This window comes from Salvelinus alpinus, chromosome 16, assembly GCF_045679555.1.
Source record: "Salvelinus alpinus chromosome 16, SLU_Salpinus.1, whole genome shotgun sequence".
In the NCBI taxonomy this organism is placed as follows: Eukaryota; Metazoa; Chordata; class Actinopteri; order Salmoniformes; family Salmonidae; genus Salvelinus; species Salvelinus alpinus.
Genome location: NC_092101.1, coordinates 6,905,720 through 6,925,228, shown reverse-complemented (window position 1 = coordinate 6,925,228; position 19,509 = coordinate 6,905,720).

Here is a 19,509-nt window from a genome sequence, read left to right as displayed (position 1 = left end):
TTCCTTCACTGGGAAAATGACTAACAATTATAGGAGACATTGGAGTTCTTGGTATGGCAAAAACATGACTTAACAGAATTCTAGCATACCAATATCCGATTTAAAGACATTTTCATACACTTGACCTATACTCTTTCTCAGATGACAAGAAGATACATCTATTTACTTTCATTTCACCTGTTGCTGGAGAGATATTGTGGGTGGGTCTGTAGAAGGCACTCTTCCCTTTGGATCAAATGTGGTGGTCTCTCTCTATCTGAACTGAATCACAACTGTGGCGGTCCCTCTGTATCTGAAACAAACAAGCTCTTATCACTTCCTGGTTTCAGATATGGATTGAACCCTCAAACTTCCACTATTGTCTGTATCCTTGAATAATCCCTTGCTTGTACGCATGCACAACAATGGTTGGGTTACAGTGCATTTCTGCATAAATTGGTCATCAAATTTGATCTGATCTTCATCCAAGTCAAAACAATAGACAAACAGTGTGCTTAAACTAACAACACACAAATTGTATTTTTCTTGTCTATATTGAATACATCATTTAAACATTCACAGTGTAGGTTGGGAAAAGTATGAGAACCCCTTGGCTAATGGACTTCTCCAAAAGCTCATTGGAGTCAAGAGTCAGCTGACCTGGAGTCCAATCAATGAGACAAGATTGGAGATGTTGGTTAGAGCTGCCTTTCCCTATAAAAATCACACAAAAAAAGTGAGTTTGCTATTCACAAGAAGCATTGCCTGATTTGAACCATGCCTCGAACAAAAGAGATCTCAGAAGACCTAAGATGAAGAATTGTTGACTTGCATAAAGCTGGAAAGGGTTACAAAAGTATCTCTAAAAGCCTTGATGTCCATCAGTCCACGGTAAGACAAATTGTCTATAAATGGAGAAAGTTCAGCACTGTTGCTACTCTCCCTAGGAGTGGCCATCCTGCAAAGATGACTGCAAGAGCACAGCTCAGAATGCTCAATGAGGTTAAGAATCCTAGAGTGTCAGCTAAAGACTTACGGAAATCTCTGGAACATGCTAAAATCTCTGTTGACGAGTCTACGATACGTAAAACACTAAATAAGAATGGTGTTCATGGGAAAACACCACGGAAGATGCCACTGCTGTCCAAAAAAAACATTGCTGCACGAAGTTTACAAAAGTGCACCTGGATGTTCCACAGCGCTACTGGCAAAATATTCTATGGACAGATGAAACTGCAGTTTAGTTGTTTGGAAGGAACACACAACACCGTGTGGAGAAAAAAAAGGCACAGCACACCAACATCAAAACCTCATCCCAACTGTAAAGTATGGTGGAGGGAGCATCATGGTTTGGGGCTGCTTTGCTGCCTCAGGGCCTGGACAGCTTGCCATCATTGACGGAAAAATTCATTCCCAAGTTTATCAAGAAATTTTGCAAGAGAATGTTAGGCTATCTGTCCGCCAATTGAAACTCAACAGAAGTTGAGTGATGCAACAGGACAACGACCCAAAACACAGAAGTAAATAAACAACAGAATGGCTTCAACAGAAGAAAATACGCCTTCTGGAGTGGTCCAGTCAGTCCTGACCTCAACCCAATTGAGATGCTGTGGCATGACCTCGATAGAGCAGTTCACACCAGACACCCCAAGAATATTGCTGAACTGAAACAGTTTTGTAAAGAGGAATGGTCCAAAATTCCTCCTGACCGTTGTGCAGGTCTGATCCACAACTACAGAAAATATTTGGTTGAGGTTATTGCTGCCAAAGGAGGGTCAACCAGTTATTAAATCCAAGGGTTCACATACTTTTCCCACCCTGCACTGTGAATGTTTACACGGTGTGTTCAATAAAGACATGAAAACGTATTCATTGTTTGTGTTATTCGTTTAAGCAGACTATGTTTGTCTATTGTTGTGACCTAGATGCAGATCAGATCAAATATTATGACAGATTTATGCAGAAATCCAGGTATTTCCAAAGGGTTCACATTCTTTGTCTTGCCAATGTATGTACTGATTAAAGGGTCAATCTGCAGTTCAAACAACAAAGTGGGCACCCCACCACTGTTGTGGTCAACAGCTGAGGATGGAGCTGGAGAAATGTAACCTCTCTCAAATTCATAGACAGAAGAAAAGGAATATTTGAAATGAAATCAAAAGCCTATAACAAAAGATACTGTACAAAGAATATGAAGACCTTAATTTTTCAGGCAAACAACAAGGTACAACAACAAGGTAAAGGAAAAATACTAGGTAATCAGAGAAGGACTTTCGAAACATGTTTTTCATTTACCTTAATGACAGTGAATCATCTTGAAATCATGTTGTGGTTTTCCATTTGTACTGTAAGGTAAACACAATGAATTTCCTAGGTTGTGAGTAGCCTGTGTATTCCCTATTATTTTGACTCAAGTTCCTTCACTGGGAAAATGACTGTTTGACAATTATAGGGATTTATGGAGACGTTGGAATGCTTGGTATGGCCAAACAACATGACTTTACGGAATTCTAGCATACCAACATCCGATTTAGAAATCTTTTCATACACTTGACCTATACTCTTTCTCAGATGACAAGAAGATCAATATATTTACTTTCATTTCACCTGTTGCTGGAGAGATATTGTGGGTGGGTCTGTAGAAGGCACTCTTCCCTTTGGATCAAATTAATGACAACCGTGGTGGTCTCTCTGTATCTGAAACAAACAAGCTCCTATCACTTCCTGGTTTCAGATATGAATTGAGCCTTCAAACTTCCACTATTGTCTGTATCCTTGAATAATCACTTGCTTGTGTGCATGCACAACAATGGTTGGGTTCTGTACTGATTAAAGGGTCAATCTGCAGTTCAAACAACAAAGTGGGCATCCCAACACTGATTTGGTCAACAGCTGAGGAATGAGGCTGGAGAAATGTAACCACTCTCAAATGCATAGACAGAGCTATGAATACAAGGATTTACCATCCATAATCCAAAATATAATCCCAAATTATAGTTGTAAGCATGTTTTGAGGCTATACACTCTTTGTTGACAATTTCATTGTTTACAAAGCTTATATTTTGGGTTCTGTACTACAGTTAGACTAAGCTCATGAGGCTGCAAGATAGAGTTCTCTCATGAGTGGAAAATAGTAATGAATCTCCTTTTGGTTTCTCACAGTTATTAGATACAGGCCTTGCGTTGCTTCACTTCTAAGTCTAATTCACTCGGCTATTGAAACTTGTCTATTTCTGAATGAACGTAAGAAAACCTGAAATCGAGGTTCGAAATATAGGCCTAACTAGGTCCCAGAGTTCTCTTTACAGGTCACTTGGTCAGGAAAAAGTATTGCCCCTAGGGACATTTTTTTTTCTCAATTTCAAATCATTTCTGGGTAACAATTAAGTACCTTAGTGTGATTGTTTTCAATTAAAATGGTATAAAAAAAAACTAAAATAGCTTCTTAGCTATGAGCAGTTTCTCAAGCAAGAATTTTGCTAGGACTATCTGTGAGTGGTCTGAGTGGGGAGGGGAAAACTAGCTGTTATTTGCAGAGGTTTGGAACTCTTTTTTATTCGACTATTAACCAATTTACCGCCCGGTGATGTCACCAGGCAGGCCAAAACTCCATCCCGTCAAACAGGCTTAAAATGTAGGTGGTCTTTTCAAAGAGCTCGAACATGAAACGGGCATTATCATCATTTTAACAATTTCACATTATTATTCCAATCTCATGGTGTGGAAATATAGTATATAAAACACAGGCAAAGCATGTTTTTGACTGTACTGGGCCTTTATAAACCCTCCAATTCTCTCTGATATAGCTTACTGCGACAAGATGTCCCAAGGAAAAGTACAAAAATACAAAAAAAACACTGCTACATATACTGTAGGTAAATTAGGATCCAACAGCCATGGGGTCTTTGTAACTTGGCGCTCATAGAAAAAAAGCTAACTCATGTCTCTGGTATGTATTAAGATGTTGAGTGACTGTATAGTGTCTCACTCTCTAACTCATGACTTGGCATGAAGGCTTTGCTTTAGCCCTCTGCAGATGTTCTGGCTGGCGTCAGCTTGGAGTAGTCATGTCATCGCAATTTGTCCTGCTGATATTATACACTACCGTTCAAAAGTTTGGGGTCACTTAGAAATGTCCTTGTTTCTGAAAGAAAAACACATTTTTGTCCATTAAAATGACATCAAATTGATCAGAAATACAGTGTTAATGTTGTAAATGACTTTTGTAGCTGGAAACGGCAGATTTTTTTATGGAATATCTACATAGGCGTAGAGAGGCCCATTATCAGCAACCATCACTCCTGTGTTCCAATGGCACGTTGTGTTAGCTAATTCAAGTTTAGCATTTTAAAAGGCTAATTGATCATTAGAAAACCCTTTTGCAATTATGTTAGCACACCTGAAAACTGTTGTCCTGATTAAAGAAACAATAAAACTGGCCTTCTTTAGACTAGTTGAGTATCTGGAGCATCAGCATTTGTGGGTTTGATTACAGGCTCAAAATGGCCAGAAACAAACAACTTTCTTCTGAAACTCATCAGTCTATACTTGTTCTGAGAAATTAAGGCTACTCCATGCCAGAAATTGCCAAGAAACTGAAAATCTCAACTCTGTGTACTACTCCCTTTACAGAACAGCGCAAACTAGCTCTAACCAGAATAGAAATAGGAGTGGGAGGCCCCGTTGCACAACATAACCACAGATTAAAAGCAAAGACAGAGCAGAGACTTACAGATTGACGACTGTGTAAATGTTTTTGTAAAAGTTTAACAAGCTGAGTTAGCTACCAAAGCGAGGGAGAGGTGGGCGCTTCACCGGTCCGAGGGAGAGTCAGTGAGAGAAATCCAATAGCGGGATGTCAAACAGCTAGCGCATTAGCACTAAGCCAAGGTGGGACTCCAGTAGCCTACTTTACAGAGAACATACCGAAAAGTTGACCAAACAAAAAAGAGAACAGACGAGGTGCTACACAATTAGATCAAGCAGGTATGATTTTCTCTTTGAGTCCACGGCAAGAAGGCATCAGATCCTGCCATGCTAACGGGTACCCACTATATAACACAGCCATAAAGTTTGTGAAGAGCATGAGGATACGTGCCTCTTCTGTACCTTGTTTACATCACACTTCCTCAAGATTGGTGGATTGTAGCTCACCACAGCCTGGAAGTCTGGAATGTAATTTCATGCTAGCATGTCTAGTGGCTAATGTTAGCCAGCTTGAACTAGCCACTAAGCTAGCATACAAACTCGATAGCAAAGAGGATATTCTCCATATGACGTTGAGAAATAGTGCATTGTGGGTAGTTTAGAAGATATCGAGAAATAACTTTAAATTTAATAACAGAAAAACATAACTATGTTTGTAGTTATACAGTGGCTTGCAAAAGTATTCACCCCTCTTGGCATTTTTCCTATTTTGTTGCCTTACAACCTGGAATTAAAATATATTTTGGGGGGTTTGTATCATTTGATTTACACAACATGCCTACCACTTTGAAGATGCAAAATATTTTTTCTTGTGAAACAAACAAGGAATAACATAAAAAAACTGAAAACTTGAGCATGCATATGTATTCACCCCCCCAAAGTCAATACTTTGAAGAGCCACCTTATGCAGCAATTACAGCTGCAAGTCTCTTGGGGTATGTCTCTATAAGCCTGGCACATCTAGCTACTGGGATCTTTGCCCATTCTTCAAGGCAAAACTGCTCCAGCTCCTTCAAGTTGGATGGATTCCGCTGGTGTACAGCAATCTTTAAGTCATACCACAGATTCTCAATTGGATTGAGGTCTGGGCTTTGACTAGGCCATGCCAAGACATTTAAATGTTTCCCCTTAAACAACTCAAGTGTTGCTTTAGCAATACAATTAGGGTCATTGTCCTGCTGGAAGGTGAATCTCCATCCCAGTCTCAAATCTCTGAATGACTGAAACAGGTTTCCCTCAAGAATTTCCTTGTATTTAGTGCTATCCATCATTCCTTCAATTCTGACCAGTTTCCCAGTCCCTGCCGATGAAAAACAACCCCACAGCATGATGCTGCCCCCACTATGCTTCAATGTGGGGATGGTGTTCTCGGGTTGTTGAGAGGTGTTAGGTTTATGCCAGACATAGCGTTTTCCTTGATGGCCAAAAAGCAACAATTTTGTCTAATCTGACCAGAGTACTTTCTTCCATAAATTTGGGGAGTCTCCCACATGCCTTTTGGCGAACACCAAACGTGTTTGCTTAGTTTTTTCTTTAAGCAATGGATTTTTTCTGGCCACTCTTCTGTAAAGCCCAGCTCTGTGGAGTGTGCGGCTTAAAGTGGTCCTATGGACAGATACTCCAATCTCCGCTGTGGAGCTTCTTCAGGGTTATTTTTGGTCTCCTTGTTGCCTCTCTGATTAATAATGCCCTCCTTGCCTAGTCCATGAGTTTTCAGGTACTGACCTCTCTTGGCAGGTTTGTTGTGGTGCCATATTCTTTCCATTTTTTAATATTGGATTTAAATGGTGCTCAGTGGGATGTTCAAAGTTTCTGTTATTTTTTTAATAATCCAACCCTGATCTGTACTTCTCCACAACTTTGTCCCTGACCTGTTAGGAGAGCTCCTTGGTCGTCATGGTGCCCCTTGCTTAGTGGTGTTGCAGACTCTGGGGCCTTTTGGCACAGGTGTGTATATATACTGAGATCATGTGACACTTAAGTATAGCCACCTGTATGCAATCTAAATAATTATGTGACTTCTGAAGGTAATTGGTTGCACCAGATCTTATTTAGGGGCTTCATAGCAAAGTGGGTGAATAAAATGGCACGCAACACTTTTCCATTTATTTATTTTCTGAATTATTTGAAACAAGTAATTTTTTTCATTTCACTTCACCAATTTGGACTATTTTGTGTATGTCCATTACATGAAATCCAAATAAAAATATTTTTAAATTACAGGTTGTAATGCAGCAAAATAGGAAAAACGCCAAGGGGGATGAATACTTTTGCAAGGCACTGTAGGTAACCAGATCGTGGCTACAACTAAGTTACTAAGTCTTTGACCACACTGTGTTTCCTAACCTTTAAATTGAAACTTACCTTTAAAAATTACCCTGATATCCTTAACAAATCAGGCAGGCACCATCAACATTGCTGTGAACAGTGGAATTTGAAATTAGGGTGTTTTTTTCACATTTGGAATTGACCCACAATTCCAAGCCTTATTAATCTCTGCTTACACTTACTACATTATGATCTTCCGGGCTGCACAGCACATTCTCCATTAACTTCAGTTTATGGAAACGAAATGAGCACAGACACATTTTAAGACAGTTCTTGAAGTAATTAGTTGGAAACATGACAGTCAAAGTTTACAAAGCCATCCAGCTATAAATGTCTCAACTCTGTGAAGAAAAGAGAAATGGTGAATCAAATTTCAAATAAATATACATTGCTTGATTGTTTATTGAACACCTTATTTAGCAAAAGTTTAATCTTTCTTTTAAAAATTATGCTGCCATCTTTAGGACACTAAAGAGGGTTAAACCAAGGCCTTATACCTTTTAAAAGGTTAATAAATGATGTTATGATAAACTATTTTTATTTTATTTAACCAGGTAGGCAAGTTGAGAACACGTTCTCATTTACAATTGCGACCTGGCCAAGATAAAGCAAAGCAGTTCGACACATACAACAACACAGAGTTACACATGGAGTAAAACAAACATACAGTCAATAATACAGTAGAAAAATAAGTCTATATACAATGTGAGCAAGTGAGGTGAGATAAGGGAGGTGAAGGCAAAAAAAAAGGCCATGGTGGCGAAGTAAATACAATATAGCAAGTAAAACACTGGAATGGTTGATTTGTATTGGAAGAATGTGCAAAGTAGAGATAGAAACAATGGGGTGCAAAGGAGCAAAATAAATAAATACAGTAGGGAAAGAGGTAGTTGTTTGGGCTAAATTATAGATGGGCTATTAACTATAAGGTCTCCTCTTCAGGATACCTCTGTGTGTGTGTTAAAACCTGTTTTGAGTGTTGTGACCTTCAGACACTATCAGAAGGCGTCTACATTCAGACTCCTTCTGTCTGGATCCCACCGTGGTTATCTGGTTATCCGGGAACACAAGGCTGCCACAGACCTGATGAAACCAGCCACCTGTCAGAAGATGCGTACACTCGTTCACATTGTCAGGACTCTATACTTGTGATGAAAGGTCAAGTTTCGGTCAAACCCACTTCTGAGTTTTTACTTGCTGATAAAATGGTTCCTGCTGTCAGGGGTAGGTTAGATTTATTAAAATGTTGTTGCTAGGGAAAGTTACGTAAGGGGGATTGGGGTACAGGATGTCTGAGACATTTTGCAGAACTTGGGGAGAACTATCATATACTGTACTCTGTATCAACTTCTGCCTACAATTGTATTACTAAAATGAGTATTTTAATACTTAAACAAATAGTCTGTGTTTCCTTTCCATTACTAAAGTATGTTTGATAATTATATAGACCTGATCATTTGTTGAAGAAATTGACCAACAACACCAGGCATCATTTGCACCACCAATGTTGCTGTGGACAGAATAATTAGTAATTAGGAGTGTATTCATTGATGAGCAATTAAGAATTAAAACTGGCTGCATGGTTCTGCAGATTTGCAGCTTGTCCACAAGTTTTCTGACACATTTTGTCTTTTTTAAATTCTTACCTAGTGTTGACCCACACAATTACAAGACTTGCTCTGCTTTAACTTACATGATAATGTCTTCAGGGCAGCACATTCTCTCCATTCAGACAATGGAAACACACATTTGAAGAGTGATTGAAGTAGCTAGCTACTACTTCGAAAATGGAACAGTTGGTAAGGTAGCTAGCTAATGTTAGCCAATTTAGTGTTCAGCTACAGTATTGACAATTTGCTATTTTTACACAGCTAGCTACACCATAATACATCTGAATGTTTTCACTTTGATGATGGCAAGTGGCTGGCTAGCTAGCTAGCTATCATAGCTATCTATACTGAAGAAAAATACAAACGCAACATGTAAAGTGTTGGTCCCATACTTCATGAGCTGTAATAAAAGATCCCAGAAATGTTCCATACCTACAAATAGCTAATTTCTCTCAAATTTTGTGCACATTGACCCACACAATTTCAAGGCTTTCTCTGCTTTAATTTACATGATAATGTCTTCAGGGCAGCACATTTTCTCCATTCAGCCCATGGAAACACACATTTGAAGAGTTATTGAAGTATCTAGCTAGCTAATCGGCATAGCTACACAGTCATGTTTGAGAGTTTGAACCAATCACTGATAGCTATAGCTACTGTGTCTAGCTAGCTTAGCTAGCTACTATTTCAAAATTGGAACAGTTGGTAAGGTAGCTAGCTAGATAGCTGGCTAACATTAACCAGTTTAACTTTCCGCTACAGTATTGACAATATGCTATTGTTACCTAGCTAGCTAGATCACAATACTACTAATTGGTGTCTAACCTTGAGATGAAAATCGGAATATTTTCACTTTGATGATGGCAAGTGGCTGGCTAGCTAGATAGCTATCATAGCTATATAGCTAGTAGCAAAAAATATCTAGCGCTAACATTAGCTTGCTAGCTAGCTAACTTTGCTGAGTTTGCACACATGTCAAATTGTAACTTGAGAAACTACTAATTTCCTTTGGAAGATAATAGCTTCAGCTGGCAAAATGTAGGCATATGTGTTCATTTTAAAATAACATTTTAAAAACTTACTTGACAGTGCTTTTTTGTTTTGTATGGGATCTAACAAAATTGTCCCACTGAAAAGCCTCAAAACACCTGCCTAGTAGAGCAAGGCCACAAGAGTTGACCAGAATATTTGACTAATGTTCTGAGAAAGTTTACCAAATATCTATTTGTGGATAATGACACAGTCTTTCAGTCATCGTTTAGAAACCTTAGCCATAAACTCTGTCCTGAAAGTGAGCCAGCTTGCTGTCAAATATAGCCGCCATTCTCTGTCACGTGACTCTGATCTGTTTTTCCTGGGTGCTCTCTGAGATGTTCTGAGTGCACTCAGGAGCGTAATTAGACATTTTGACCATGAAACGTAATCCATCATATTCAACCATCCAATTAGCTAATGTTATAACGACAAGCAAAGGCTATTAAATTATTAACAGCCCATATTTGTTTCGTTCCACCAATACAGGCTTAGAAAAAAAGGATTCAAAAGTGTTCTTCGGCTCAGCCTTCTGTAGAAAGGGTTCTACGTGGAATCCAAAAGCGTTCTACCTGGAACCATAAGGGTTCTCCTAAGGTTCTACACTGAACAAAAATATAAACGCAACATGTAAAGTGTTGGTCCCATGTTTCATGAGCTGAAATAAAACATAATCCAAGAAATGTTTCATACGCACAAAATGCATTTTTTTCTCTCAAATTTGTTTACATTCCTGTTAGTGAGCATTTCTCCTTTGCCAAGACAATCCATCCACCTGACAGATATGGCATATCAATAAACTGATTAGACAGCATGATCATTACACAGGTGCACCTTGTGCTGGGAACAATAGAAAGGCCACTCTAAAATGTGCCATTTTGTGACACACACAATGCTACAGATGTCGTCTCACGTTTTGAGGGAGTGTGCAATTGGCATGCTGACTGCAGGAATGTCCACAAGACCTGTTGCCAGATAATTGAATGTTAATTTTTCTACCATAAGCCGTCTCTAACGTCGTTTTAGAGAATTTGGCAATACATCCAAACTGCCTCACAACTGCAGACCACATGTAACCACGCCAGCCCAGGAATTCCACAGTCCACTTCTTCACCTGCGGGATCATCTGAGACCAGCCACCAGGACATCTGATGTAACTGAGGAGTATTTCTATCTGTAATAATGCCCTTTTGTGGGGAAAAACGAATTCTGCTTGGCTGGGCCTATCTCCCCAGTGGGTGGGCCTGGATGCCAAGTGGGTGGGCCTATTGCCTTATATGAACTGTAACTCAGTAAAATCTTTGAAATTGTTGCATGTTGCGTTTATATTTTTGTTCAGTATAGATAGATATTTAATGTACTTAATAAATTCAGTAATCTTGCTCTGATTTGTCACCCTGAGGGTCCCAGAGATAAAATGTCACGTAGTTTTGTTTGATAAATTCCATTTTTATATTCAAATGTAGGAACTGGGGTCTATAGTTTGAACCCCTGCTGTGTCTGGCTCCACACCCACCCCGCCTGACCATCTAGATGTGTGAAAGTTAGTGTATAAGCTAATGATCCATCATGTATGTCATTCCTGGGAGTGCGTAATCTTATCATTTTTGTATGTTCTCTATAGTTACGTACTTGAAAATGTATAAATTGACCAATTCGGCACATTTGGGCAAACTTGACAGACTTGTTACAAAATATTGTCCAGTGTTGAAATGCTTCACTGGATCAATCTGAAACTTTGCACACACACTGCTTCCATCTAGTTGCCAAAATCTAAATTGCGCCTAAACTGCAATAATACATTATGGCATTTTCAAGATTTTTTTTTTAACACATGTTTTTATGTTTGTATTATCTTTTACCAGATCTAATGTGTTATATTCTCCTACATTAATTTCACATTTCCACAAACTTCAGTGTTTCCTTTCAAATGGTATCAAGAATATGCATATCCTTGCTTCAGGTCCTGAGATACAGGCAGTTAGATTTGGGTATTAAGAAGGTCATACCAATGATCATAGCTCTACTTGAAGTATCAAAAAAATATAGATAAAAAATATTTGATGCAAAAAAATGTTTTGGCCTTACTGCTATTAGCCCATACAAACGCATTGAATAATAGATTCGCTACGTGGAACAACAGATAGTCCCCGAATCGTGTGAGGCCTGCGGGCATCCTAAAGCAAAACAACCTTTGACACATTTTGTCCAAAATAAAATGATTACCTAACATTGACCCACACAATTACAAAGCTTGCTCTGCTTTAAATTACATGATAATGTCTTCAGGGCAGCACATTCTCTCCATTCAGCCTATGGAAACACATATTTGAAAAGTTATCTTGCTCCATGTATAGCTGTATAGCTACACAGTCATGTTTTAGTATTGTACCCAATCACTGAAAGCTACAATTGAAGTCGGAAGTTTACATACACCTTAGCCAAATACATTTAAACTCAGTTTTTCACAATTCTTGACATTTAATCCTAGTAAAAATTCCCTGTCTTAGGTCAGTTAGGATCACCAATTTTTTTTAAGAATGTGAAATGTCAGAATAATAGTAAAGAGAATGTTAATTCAGCTTTTATTTCTTTCATCACATTCCCATTGGGTCTGAAGTTTACATACACTCAATTAGTATTTGGTAGCATTGCCTTTAAATTGTTTAACTTGGTTCAAACGTTTCGGGTAGCCTTCCACAAGCTTCCCACAATAAGTTGGGTGAATTTCAAATCAAATCAAAGTTTATTTGTCACGTGCTGAATACAACAGGTGTAGACCTTACAGTGAAATGCTTACTTACCGGCTCTAACCAATAGTGCAAAAAAGGTGTTAGGTGAACAATAGGTAAAGAAATGAAACAACAGTAAAAAGACAGGCTATATACAGTAGCGAGGCTATAAAAGTAGCGAGGCTACATACAGACACCGGTTAGTCAGGCTGATTGAGGTAGTATGTACATGAATGTATAGTTAAAGTGACTATGCATATATGATAAACAGAGACTAGCAGCAGCGTAAGAAGAGGGGTTGGGGGGGCACACAATGCAAATAGTCCAGGTAGCCATTTGATTACCTGTTCAGGAGTCTTATGGCTTGGGGGTAAAAACTGTTGAGAAGCCATTTTGTCCTAGACTTGGCACTCCGGTACCGCTTGCCATGCGGTAGTAGAGAGAACAGTCTATGACTGGGGTGGCTGGGGTCTTTTACCATTTTTAGGGCCTTCCTCTGACACCGCCTGGTGTAGAGGTCTTGGATGGCAGGCAGCGTAGGCCCAGTGATGTACTGGGCCGTACCCACTATCCTCTGTAGTGACAGAGCTGGTGTAACTGAGTCAGGTTTATAGTCCTCCTTGCTCGCACATGCTTTTTCAGTTCTGCCCACAAATTTTCTATAGGATTGAGGTCAGGGCTTTGTGATGGCCACTCCAATACCTTGACTTTGTTGTCCTTAAGCCATTTTGCCACAACTTTGGAAGTATGCTTGGGGTCATTGTCCATTTGGAAGACTCATTTGTGACCAAGCTTTAACTTCCTGACTGATGCCTTGAGATGTTGCTTCAATATATCCACATAATTGTCCTAACACATAATTGTCCTACCTCAAGCCATCTATTTTGTGAAGTGCACCAGTCCCTCATGCAGCAAAGCACCTCCACAACATGATGCTGCCACCCCCGTGCTTCACGGTTGGGATGGTGTTCTTCGGCTTACAAGCATCCCCTTTTTTCATCCAAACATAATGATGGTCATTATGGCCAAACAGCTCTACTTTTGTTTAATCAGACCAGAGGACATTTCTCCAAAAAGTATGATCTTTGTCCCCATGTGCAGTTGCAAACCATAGTCTGGCTTTTTTATGGCGGTTTTGGAGCAGTGGCTTCTTCCTTGCTAAGTGGCCTTTCAGGTTATGTCAATATAGGACTTGTTTTACTGTGGATATAGATACTTTTGCACCGGTTTCCTCCAGCATCTTCACAAGGTCCTTTGCTGTTGTTCTGGGACTGATTTGCACTTTTCGCACCAAAGTACGTTCATCTCTAGGAGACAGAACGCGTCTCCTTCCTGAGCGGTATGGCGGCTGCGTGGACCCATGGTGTTTATACTTGCGTACTATTGTTTGTACAGATAAACATGGTACCTTCAGGCGTTTGGAAATTGCTCCCAAGGATGAACCAGACTTGTGGAGGTCTACAATTTTGTTTCTGAGGTCTTGGCTGATTTCTTTTGATTTTCCCATGATGTTAAGCAAAGAGGCACTGAGTTTGAAGGTAGGCCTTGAAATACATCCACAGGAACACCTCCAATTGACTCAAATGATGTCAATTAGCCTATCAGAAGCTTCTAAAGCCATGATATCATTTTCTGGAATTTTCCAAGCTGTTTAAAAGCACAGTCAACTTAGTGTATATAAACTTCTGACCCACTGGAATTGTGATACAGTGAATTATAAGTGAAATAATCTGTCTGTAAACAATTGTTGGAAAAATTACTTGTTTCATGCACAAAGTAGATGTCCTAACCGACTTGCCAAAACTATAGTTTGTAAATAAGAAATTTGTGGAGTGGTTGGAAAAACGAGTTTTAATGACTCCAACCTAAGTGTATGTAAACTTCCGACTTCAACTGTAGCTAGCTAGCTAACTTAGCCAGTTATTACTTCAAAATTGGAACAGTTGGTGAGGTAGCTAGCTAGCGTCAGCCAATTTGGCTTTCAGCTACAGTATTGACAATTTGCTATTTTTATTTAGCTACCAAGACCATAATATTCCTATTTGGGGTCCAACCTCAAGATGAAAATCAGAATGTTTTCTTTTTGATGATGGCAAATGGCTAGCTAGCTATCTAGATAGTAACTAATCTAGCTAGTGCTAACATTAGCTTGCTAGCTAGCTAGATTTGCTGAGTTTGGACACATGTAAAAATGTAACTAAAAGGGTTCTATCTGGAACCAAAATGGTTCAATCTGCAACCAAAAAAAGTTATTTAAAGGGTTCTCCTATTGGGTTCTCCGAAGGTTCTAGATAGCACTTTTTGAGTGCATTTATAGAGTGCATTTTGGGTAGTGTGATGTACGTGTTCGTGAAAGTCTCATCTTTCCATAGGTGGTTCATAATAGTTATTAGCACAAACCGTTCTGAAGCTACAGACAATTTTGTGAAAAGGCCATTTTTCGGGATGTCACATGGTCTGACAAACACCGCTCTAGCTCTGTCACCTTTCACCGCAGATGCGGAAGTGCGACATCAGGAGTTTATATTGATCGATTTGTATGGGGATTTTTATTAACCTCTACAGGATCGGTGTCTGGGACGGTTGAGCTAACATAGGCTAATGTGATTAGCATGAGGTTGTAAGAAACAAAAAAAATCCCAGGATTTACATATCTGAAATGGGCAGAACAGTTAGATTAACAAGAATTTAAGTTCACTGTCCAATTTACAATAGCTATTACAGTGAAAGAATACCATGCTATTGTTTGAGGAGAGTGCATAATTAGGAACTTTAAAATGTATGAATAAATCAATTAGGCACATTTGTGCAGTCTTGATACAACATTTTGAACAGATATGCAATGGTTCATTGGATCAGTCTAAAACTTCGCACACACAAACTACTGCCATCTAGTGGCCAAAGTTTAAATTGCTTCTGGGCTGGAATAATACATTACGGCCTTTCTATTGCATTTCAAAGAGGGTACAAAAAAATATATACTTATGTTTTTTCTTTGTATTATCTTATACCATATCTAATGTGTTATGTTCTCCTAAATTAGTTTCACATTTCCACAAACTTCAAAGTGTTTCCTTTCAAATTGTACCAAGAATATGCAGGATCAATGGATCAATGGAAACAGGATGCACCTGAGCTCAGTTTCGAGTCTCATAGTAAAGGGTCTTAATACTTATGTAAATAAGGTATTTCTGTTTTTAATTTTTAATATAAATTAGCAAACATTTCTAAAAACCTGTTTTTTCTTTGTCATTATGGTGTATTGTGTTTAGATTCCTGAGAAAATGTTTTTATTTAATCAATTTTAGAATAAGGCTGTAACGTAACAAAATGTGGAAAAAGTCAAGGGGTCTGAATACTTTCCAAATGGACTGGAGTTGCTTACCAAGACAACATTGAATGTTCCTGAGTGGACTAGTAACAGTTTTGACTTAAAATCGGCTTGAATATCTATGGCAAGACTTTGTAAGACAAATTCAAGTGGTGTGAATACTTTCTGAAGGCAATATACCTATCGCGGACATTGCCATTGGATGCACCAAGTCACATTAGTAGAAATCCCATGCAGCCTTGTTACAAATTCAAACACTGGGATGTGTGATGTAATCTACACCTCAGGTTAGGCTGATATAAATCCTTTCGTTTCATGATTTTCAAGCCTTTCTCGTTCTGAACTTCTAACACGGGTGGGATTTAGGGATGGGTGTTTTTTGTGTGTGACAATAACCACAAGAGCAGCCGCTCACCGATTTGACAGCTCCAATGCTATTCCACCTCCAATATCGCCTAAACCAAAGCAATGATTATGCTATGCAGTTGTCGGTTATCGCACGTTTTAACTCTACCGATAGTTAAAACTGTTGCGTTGAATAGCAAATGTGCATACTCTGGTTTTGGCACCTGCACTCTAGCCAACAGTTTGCAGATACAGTGCGGGTAGGCTGTGTGGGTTGGCTAGACTACATGAGATTATTATGCATAAAACTCATAAAAGCGAGAATATTTGTCAAACGGCAGTCAAGCATCGATCATCATGCCACCAGAATAAAACCCTCGATATTTGTTAGAAAGCAGCATCAAACTCATCACCGTGCACTTTCACCACCCTGTGATGTTCATCATAATTGATTTAATCTGTAGCCTAAGAAACTGCATTGATTCCTGAGTCGTAGTGTGAGGACTACATACCATATCATCGCGTAACTCCATTCCCACCGCCATTTCCCGTATAATTAATTCTACAGACACATAAAAATCCCATCATGTCGAACGAACAAATTACCTGTCTGAATTTATAAAATTACACCGAAACATCCTGTTTCCATCACAGCTGTTGTGACTTTTTTTATACGATATGACTTTACTTGCATAAACACTGTGGATAGAAACGCGGTTAAATGACAGTCACTCAATTACCCCATGTCAGTTAAAAACATTTGATTGGTAAATTAGCCCAGGGGTTCTCAAAGTTGGGTCTGCGGACAGATTTTTTTATGAATATTACTAACAACAACAGATTAAAATAATTTGGGCCAAGGGATCCATGGAATAATATTAAAGGAGCTATATTTAATATTTTTGCATTGTAATTTCAGAAAATGTCCTTGATATATCTACAGTAACAGTGGAATGATAGTGTTTCACAATATTCCCCCCAATATCAAGAAGCTGATTAAACAGCATGATCATTACAAAGGTGCACCTTGTGCTGGGGACAATAAAAGGCCACTCTCAGTTTTGTCACACAACTCAGTGTCTCAAGTTTTGAGGGAGCTTGCAATTGTTGTGCTGACTGCAGGAATGTCCACCAGAGCTGTTGCCAGATAATTTAATGTAAATATCTCTACCATAAGCCGCCTCCAACGTAATTTTAGAGAATTTTGCATTACGTCCAACCACGCCAGCCTAGGGCCTCCACATCCGGTTTCTTCACCTGTGGGATCGTCTGAGATCAGCCACCCGGACAGCTGATGAAAATGTGGGTTTGCACAACCGAAGAATTTCTGCACAAACTGTGAGAAACCATCTCAGGGAAGTTCATTTGCGTGCTCGTCGTTCTCACCACGGTCTTGATCTGACTGCAGTTCGGGCGTCGTAACTGACTTTGAGGGCCACTTGCATGCTGGAGAAGTGTGCTGTTTACGGATGAATCCCAGTTTCATATGTACCGTGCAGATGGCGTCGGTTTGCTGATGTCAACATCATGAACAGAGTGCCCCATGGTGCCGGTGCCGGTGTGTTTATGGTATGGGCAGGCATAAGCTACGTACAACGAACACAATTGCATTTTAGCGATGGCAATTTGAATGCATAGAGATAACGTGATGAGATCCTGAGGCCCATTGTTGTGCCATTCATCTGCCGCCATCACGTCATGTTTCAGCATGATAATGCACGGCCCCATATCGCAAGAATCTGTACACAATTCCTGGAAGCTGAAAATATCTCAGTTCTTCCATGGCCTACATACTCACCCATTGAGCATGCTTGGGATGCTCTGGATCGAAATGTACGACAGCGTGTTCCAGTTCCCACCAATATCCAGCAACTTTGCACAGACATTGAATAGGAGTGGGACAACATTCCACAAGCCACAATCAATAGCCTGATTAACTCTATGCGAAGGAGATGTGTCACGCTGCATGAGGCAAATGGTGGTCACACCAGACACTGACTGGTTTCTGTGGGTATCTGTGACCAACAGATGCATATCTGTATTCCCAGTCATGTGAAATCCATAGATTAGGGCATAATGAATTTATTTAAATTGACTGATTTCCTTATATGAACTGTATGTAACTCAGTCAAATATTTGAAATTGTTGCATGTTGTGTTTCTATTTATTTTCAGTGTAATAATAGCATTTGTTGGCAGTGGCTCGTTTACAAAACCAGAAAAGTATGGATTGCTGTCCCTCCTAGTCCATAGACTGCTTTCAAGATAAGGAAACAAATATTGAAATATAAAAAAAATCGCTGAATGATGCCTTAAACCTTTGGATGGAGAGGTGTTTTACTCTTGTAAGTGAGAGCAGCTGAACATCCTTCGATCATATGATCCTGTGGTGCAGACTAACCATATGTACCACGACAGGCTAGGCTGTTGATAGAGCTAGTACAACACTCACATACACTGTGCAACACTCGAATGTATTCCACAACTAAAATTTCAGGACTACTTCTCGAAGGCGTTTTAGCAAAGGACATAGAAATAAATATAGCTGCCCGTGGCAACAAGATCAAGTTTACTTCAAAGTAATTATGTCTCATAACTACAAAGCACTTATTTTTCTTATCATGGATATGTGACGTTTACTCCTACAGACTAATTAAGTGATACTGATCATTCACAGGAAGTCAGTACATGGCTTCAGGATTTATTTCCTGTCTGAACAGGAAGTTGATAAGGTCGTCACTAGTTACCAATGCCACAGAGTAATAAACCCTACCTATTCCTAGAATGTATCTTCTTCAAATGTGATTTTGAACCTAACCCTAGCCTTAATCCTAACCTTAACCACACTGCTAATCTCATGCCTAACCTTTTTTGACTCTGTGGCTGTGGTAGATAGTGGAAACCAGTTGATAAAGAGGCCATTTAATGTAATCAGGTGATGGCTCCAGATCTCTGCCTGTCTCTTGTTCATCTGAAGAGGGCATTTCCCTCGTGAGTTAAGATGACGCCATTTGCCTTTCCTTCCTCGTTCCTTGTAACAGGACGAGATAAAGTAAATATGTTCTCATTCACCGGTAAAACTTGTCAAGAAATGAAATGTGTTTTCCAAAGTCCCAGGGGTACATAGACATTGATATTGGGTCTGTGTTTTTGTGTGGGTTTGGTTGGAGTGTGGGGGACTTCCATCTGTGCGTCCGATTGTGCGAGAGCACAAAACAATTGCCGGATGATATAAATATAGAAATGATAAACCCTTGATAAACCCTTTTTTCTATTTTTTAACCCTAGTGGAGCAGTAGACGTGCATGTTTTTGTTTTCAGGTATTTGGTGTTGTAATGTTCTAATAAACATACATCATCTAATACTGTTAGCTTCACAGTCACACCCTGTAGCACTCCAGGACCCCTAGCCATATAAAGCATCTCAGAGTTGGAGTGCTGGTCGA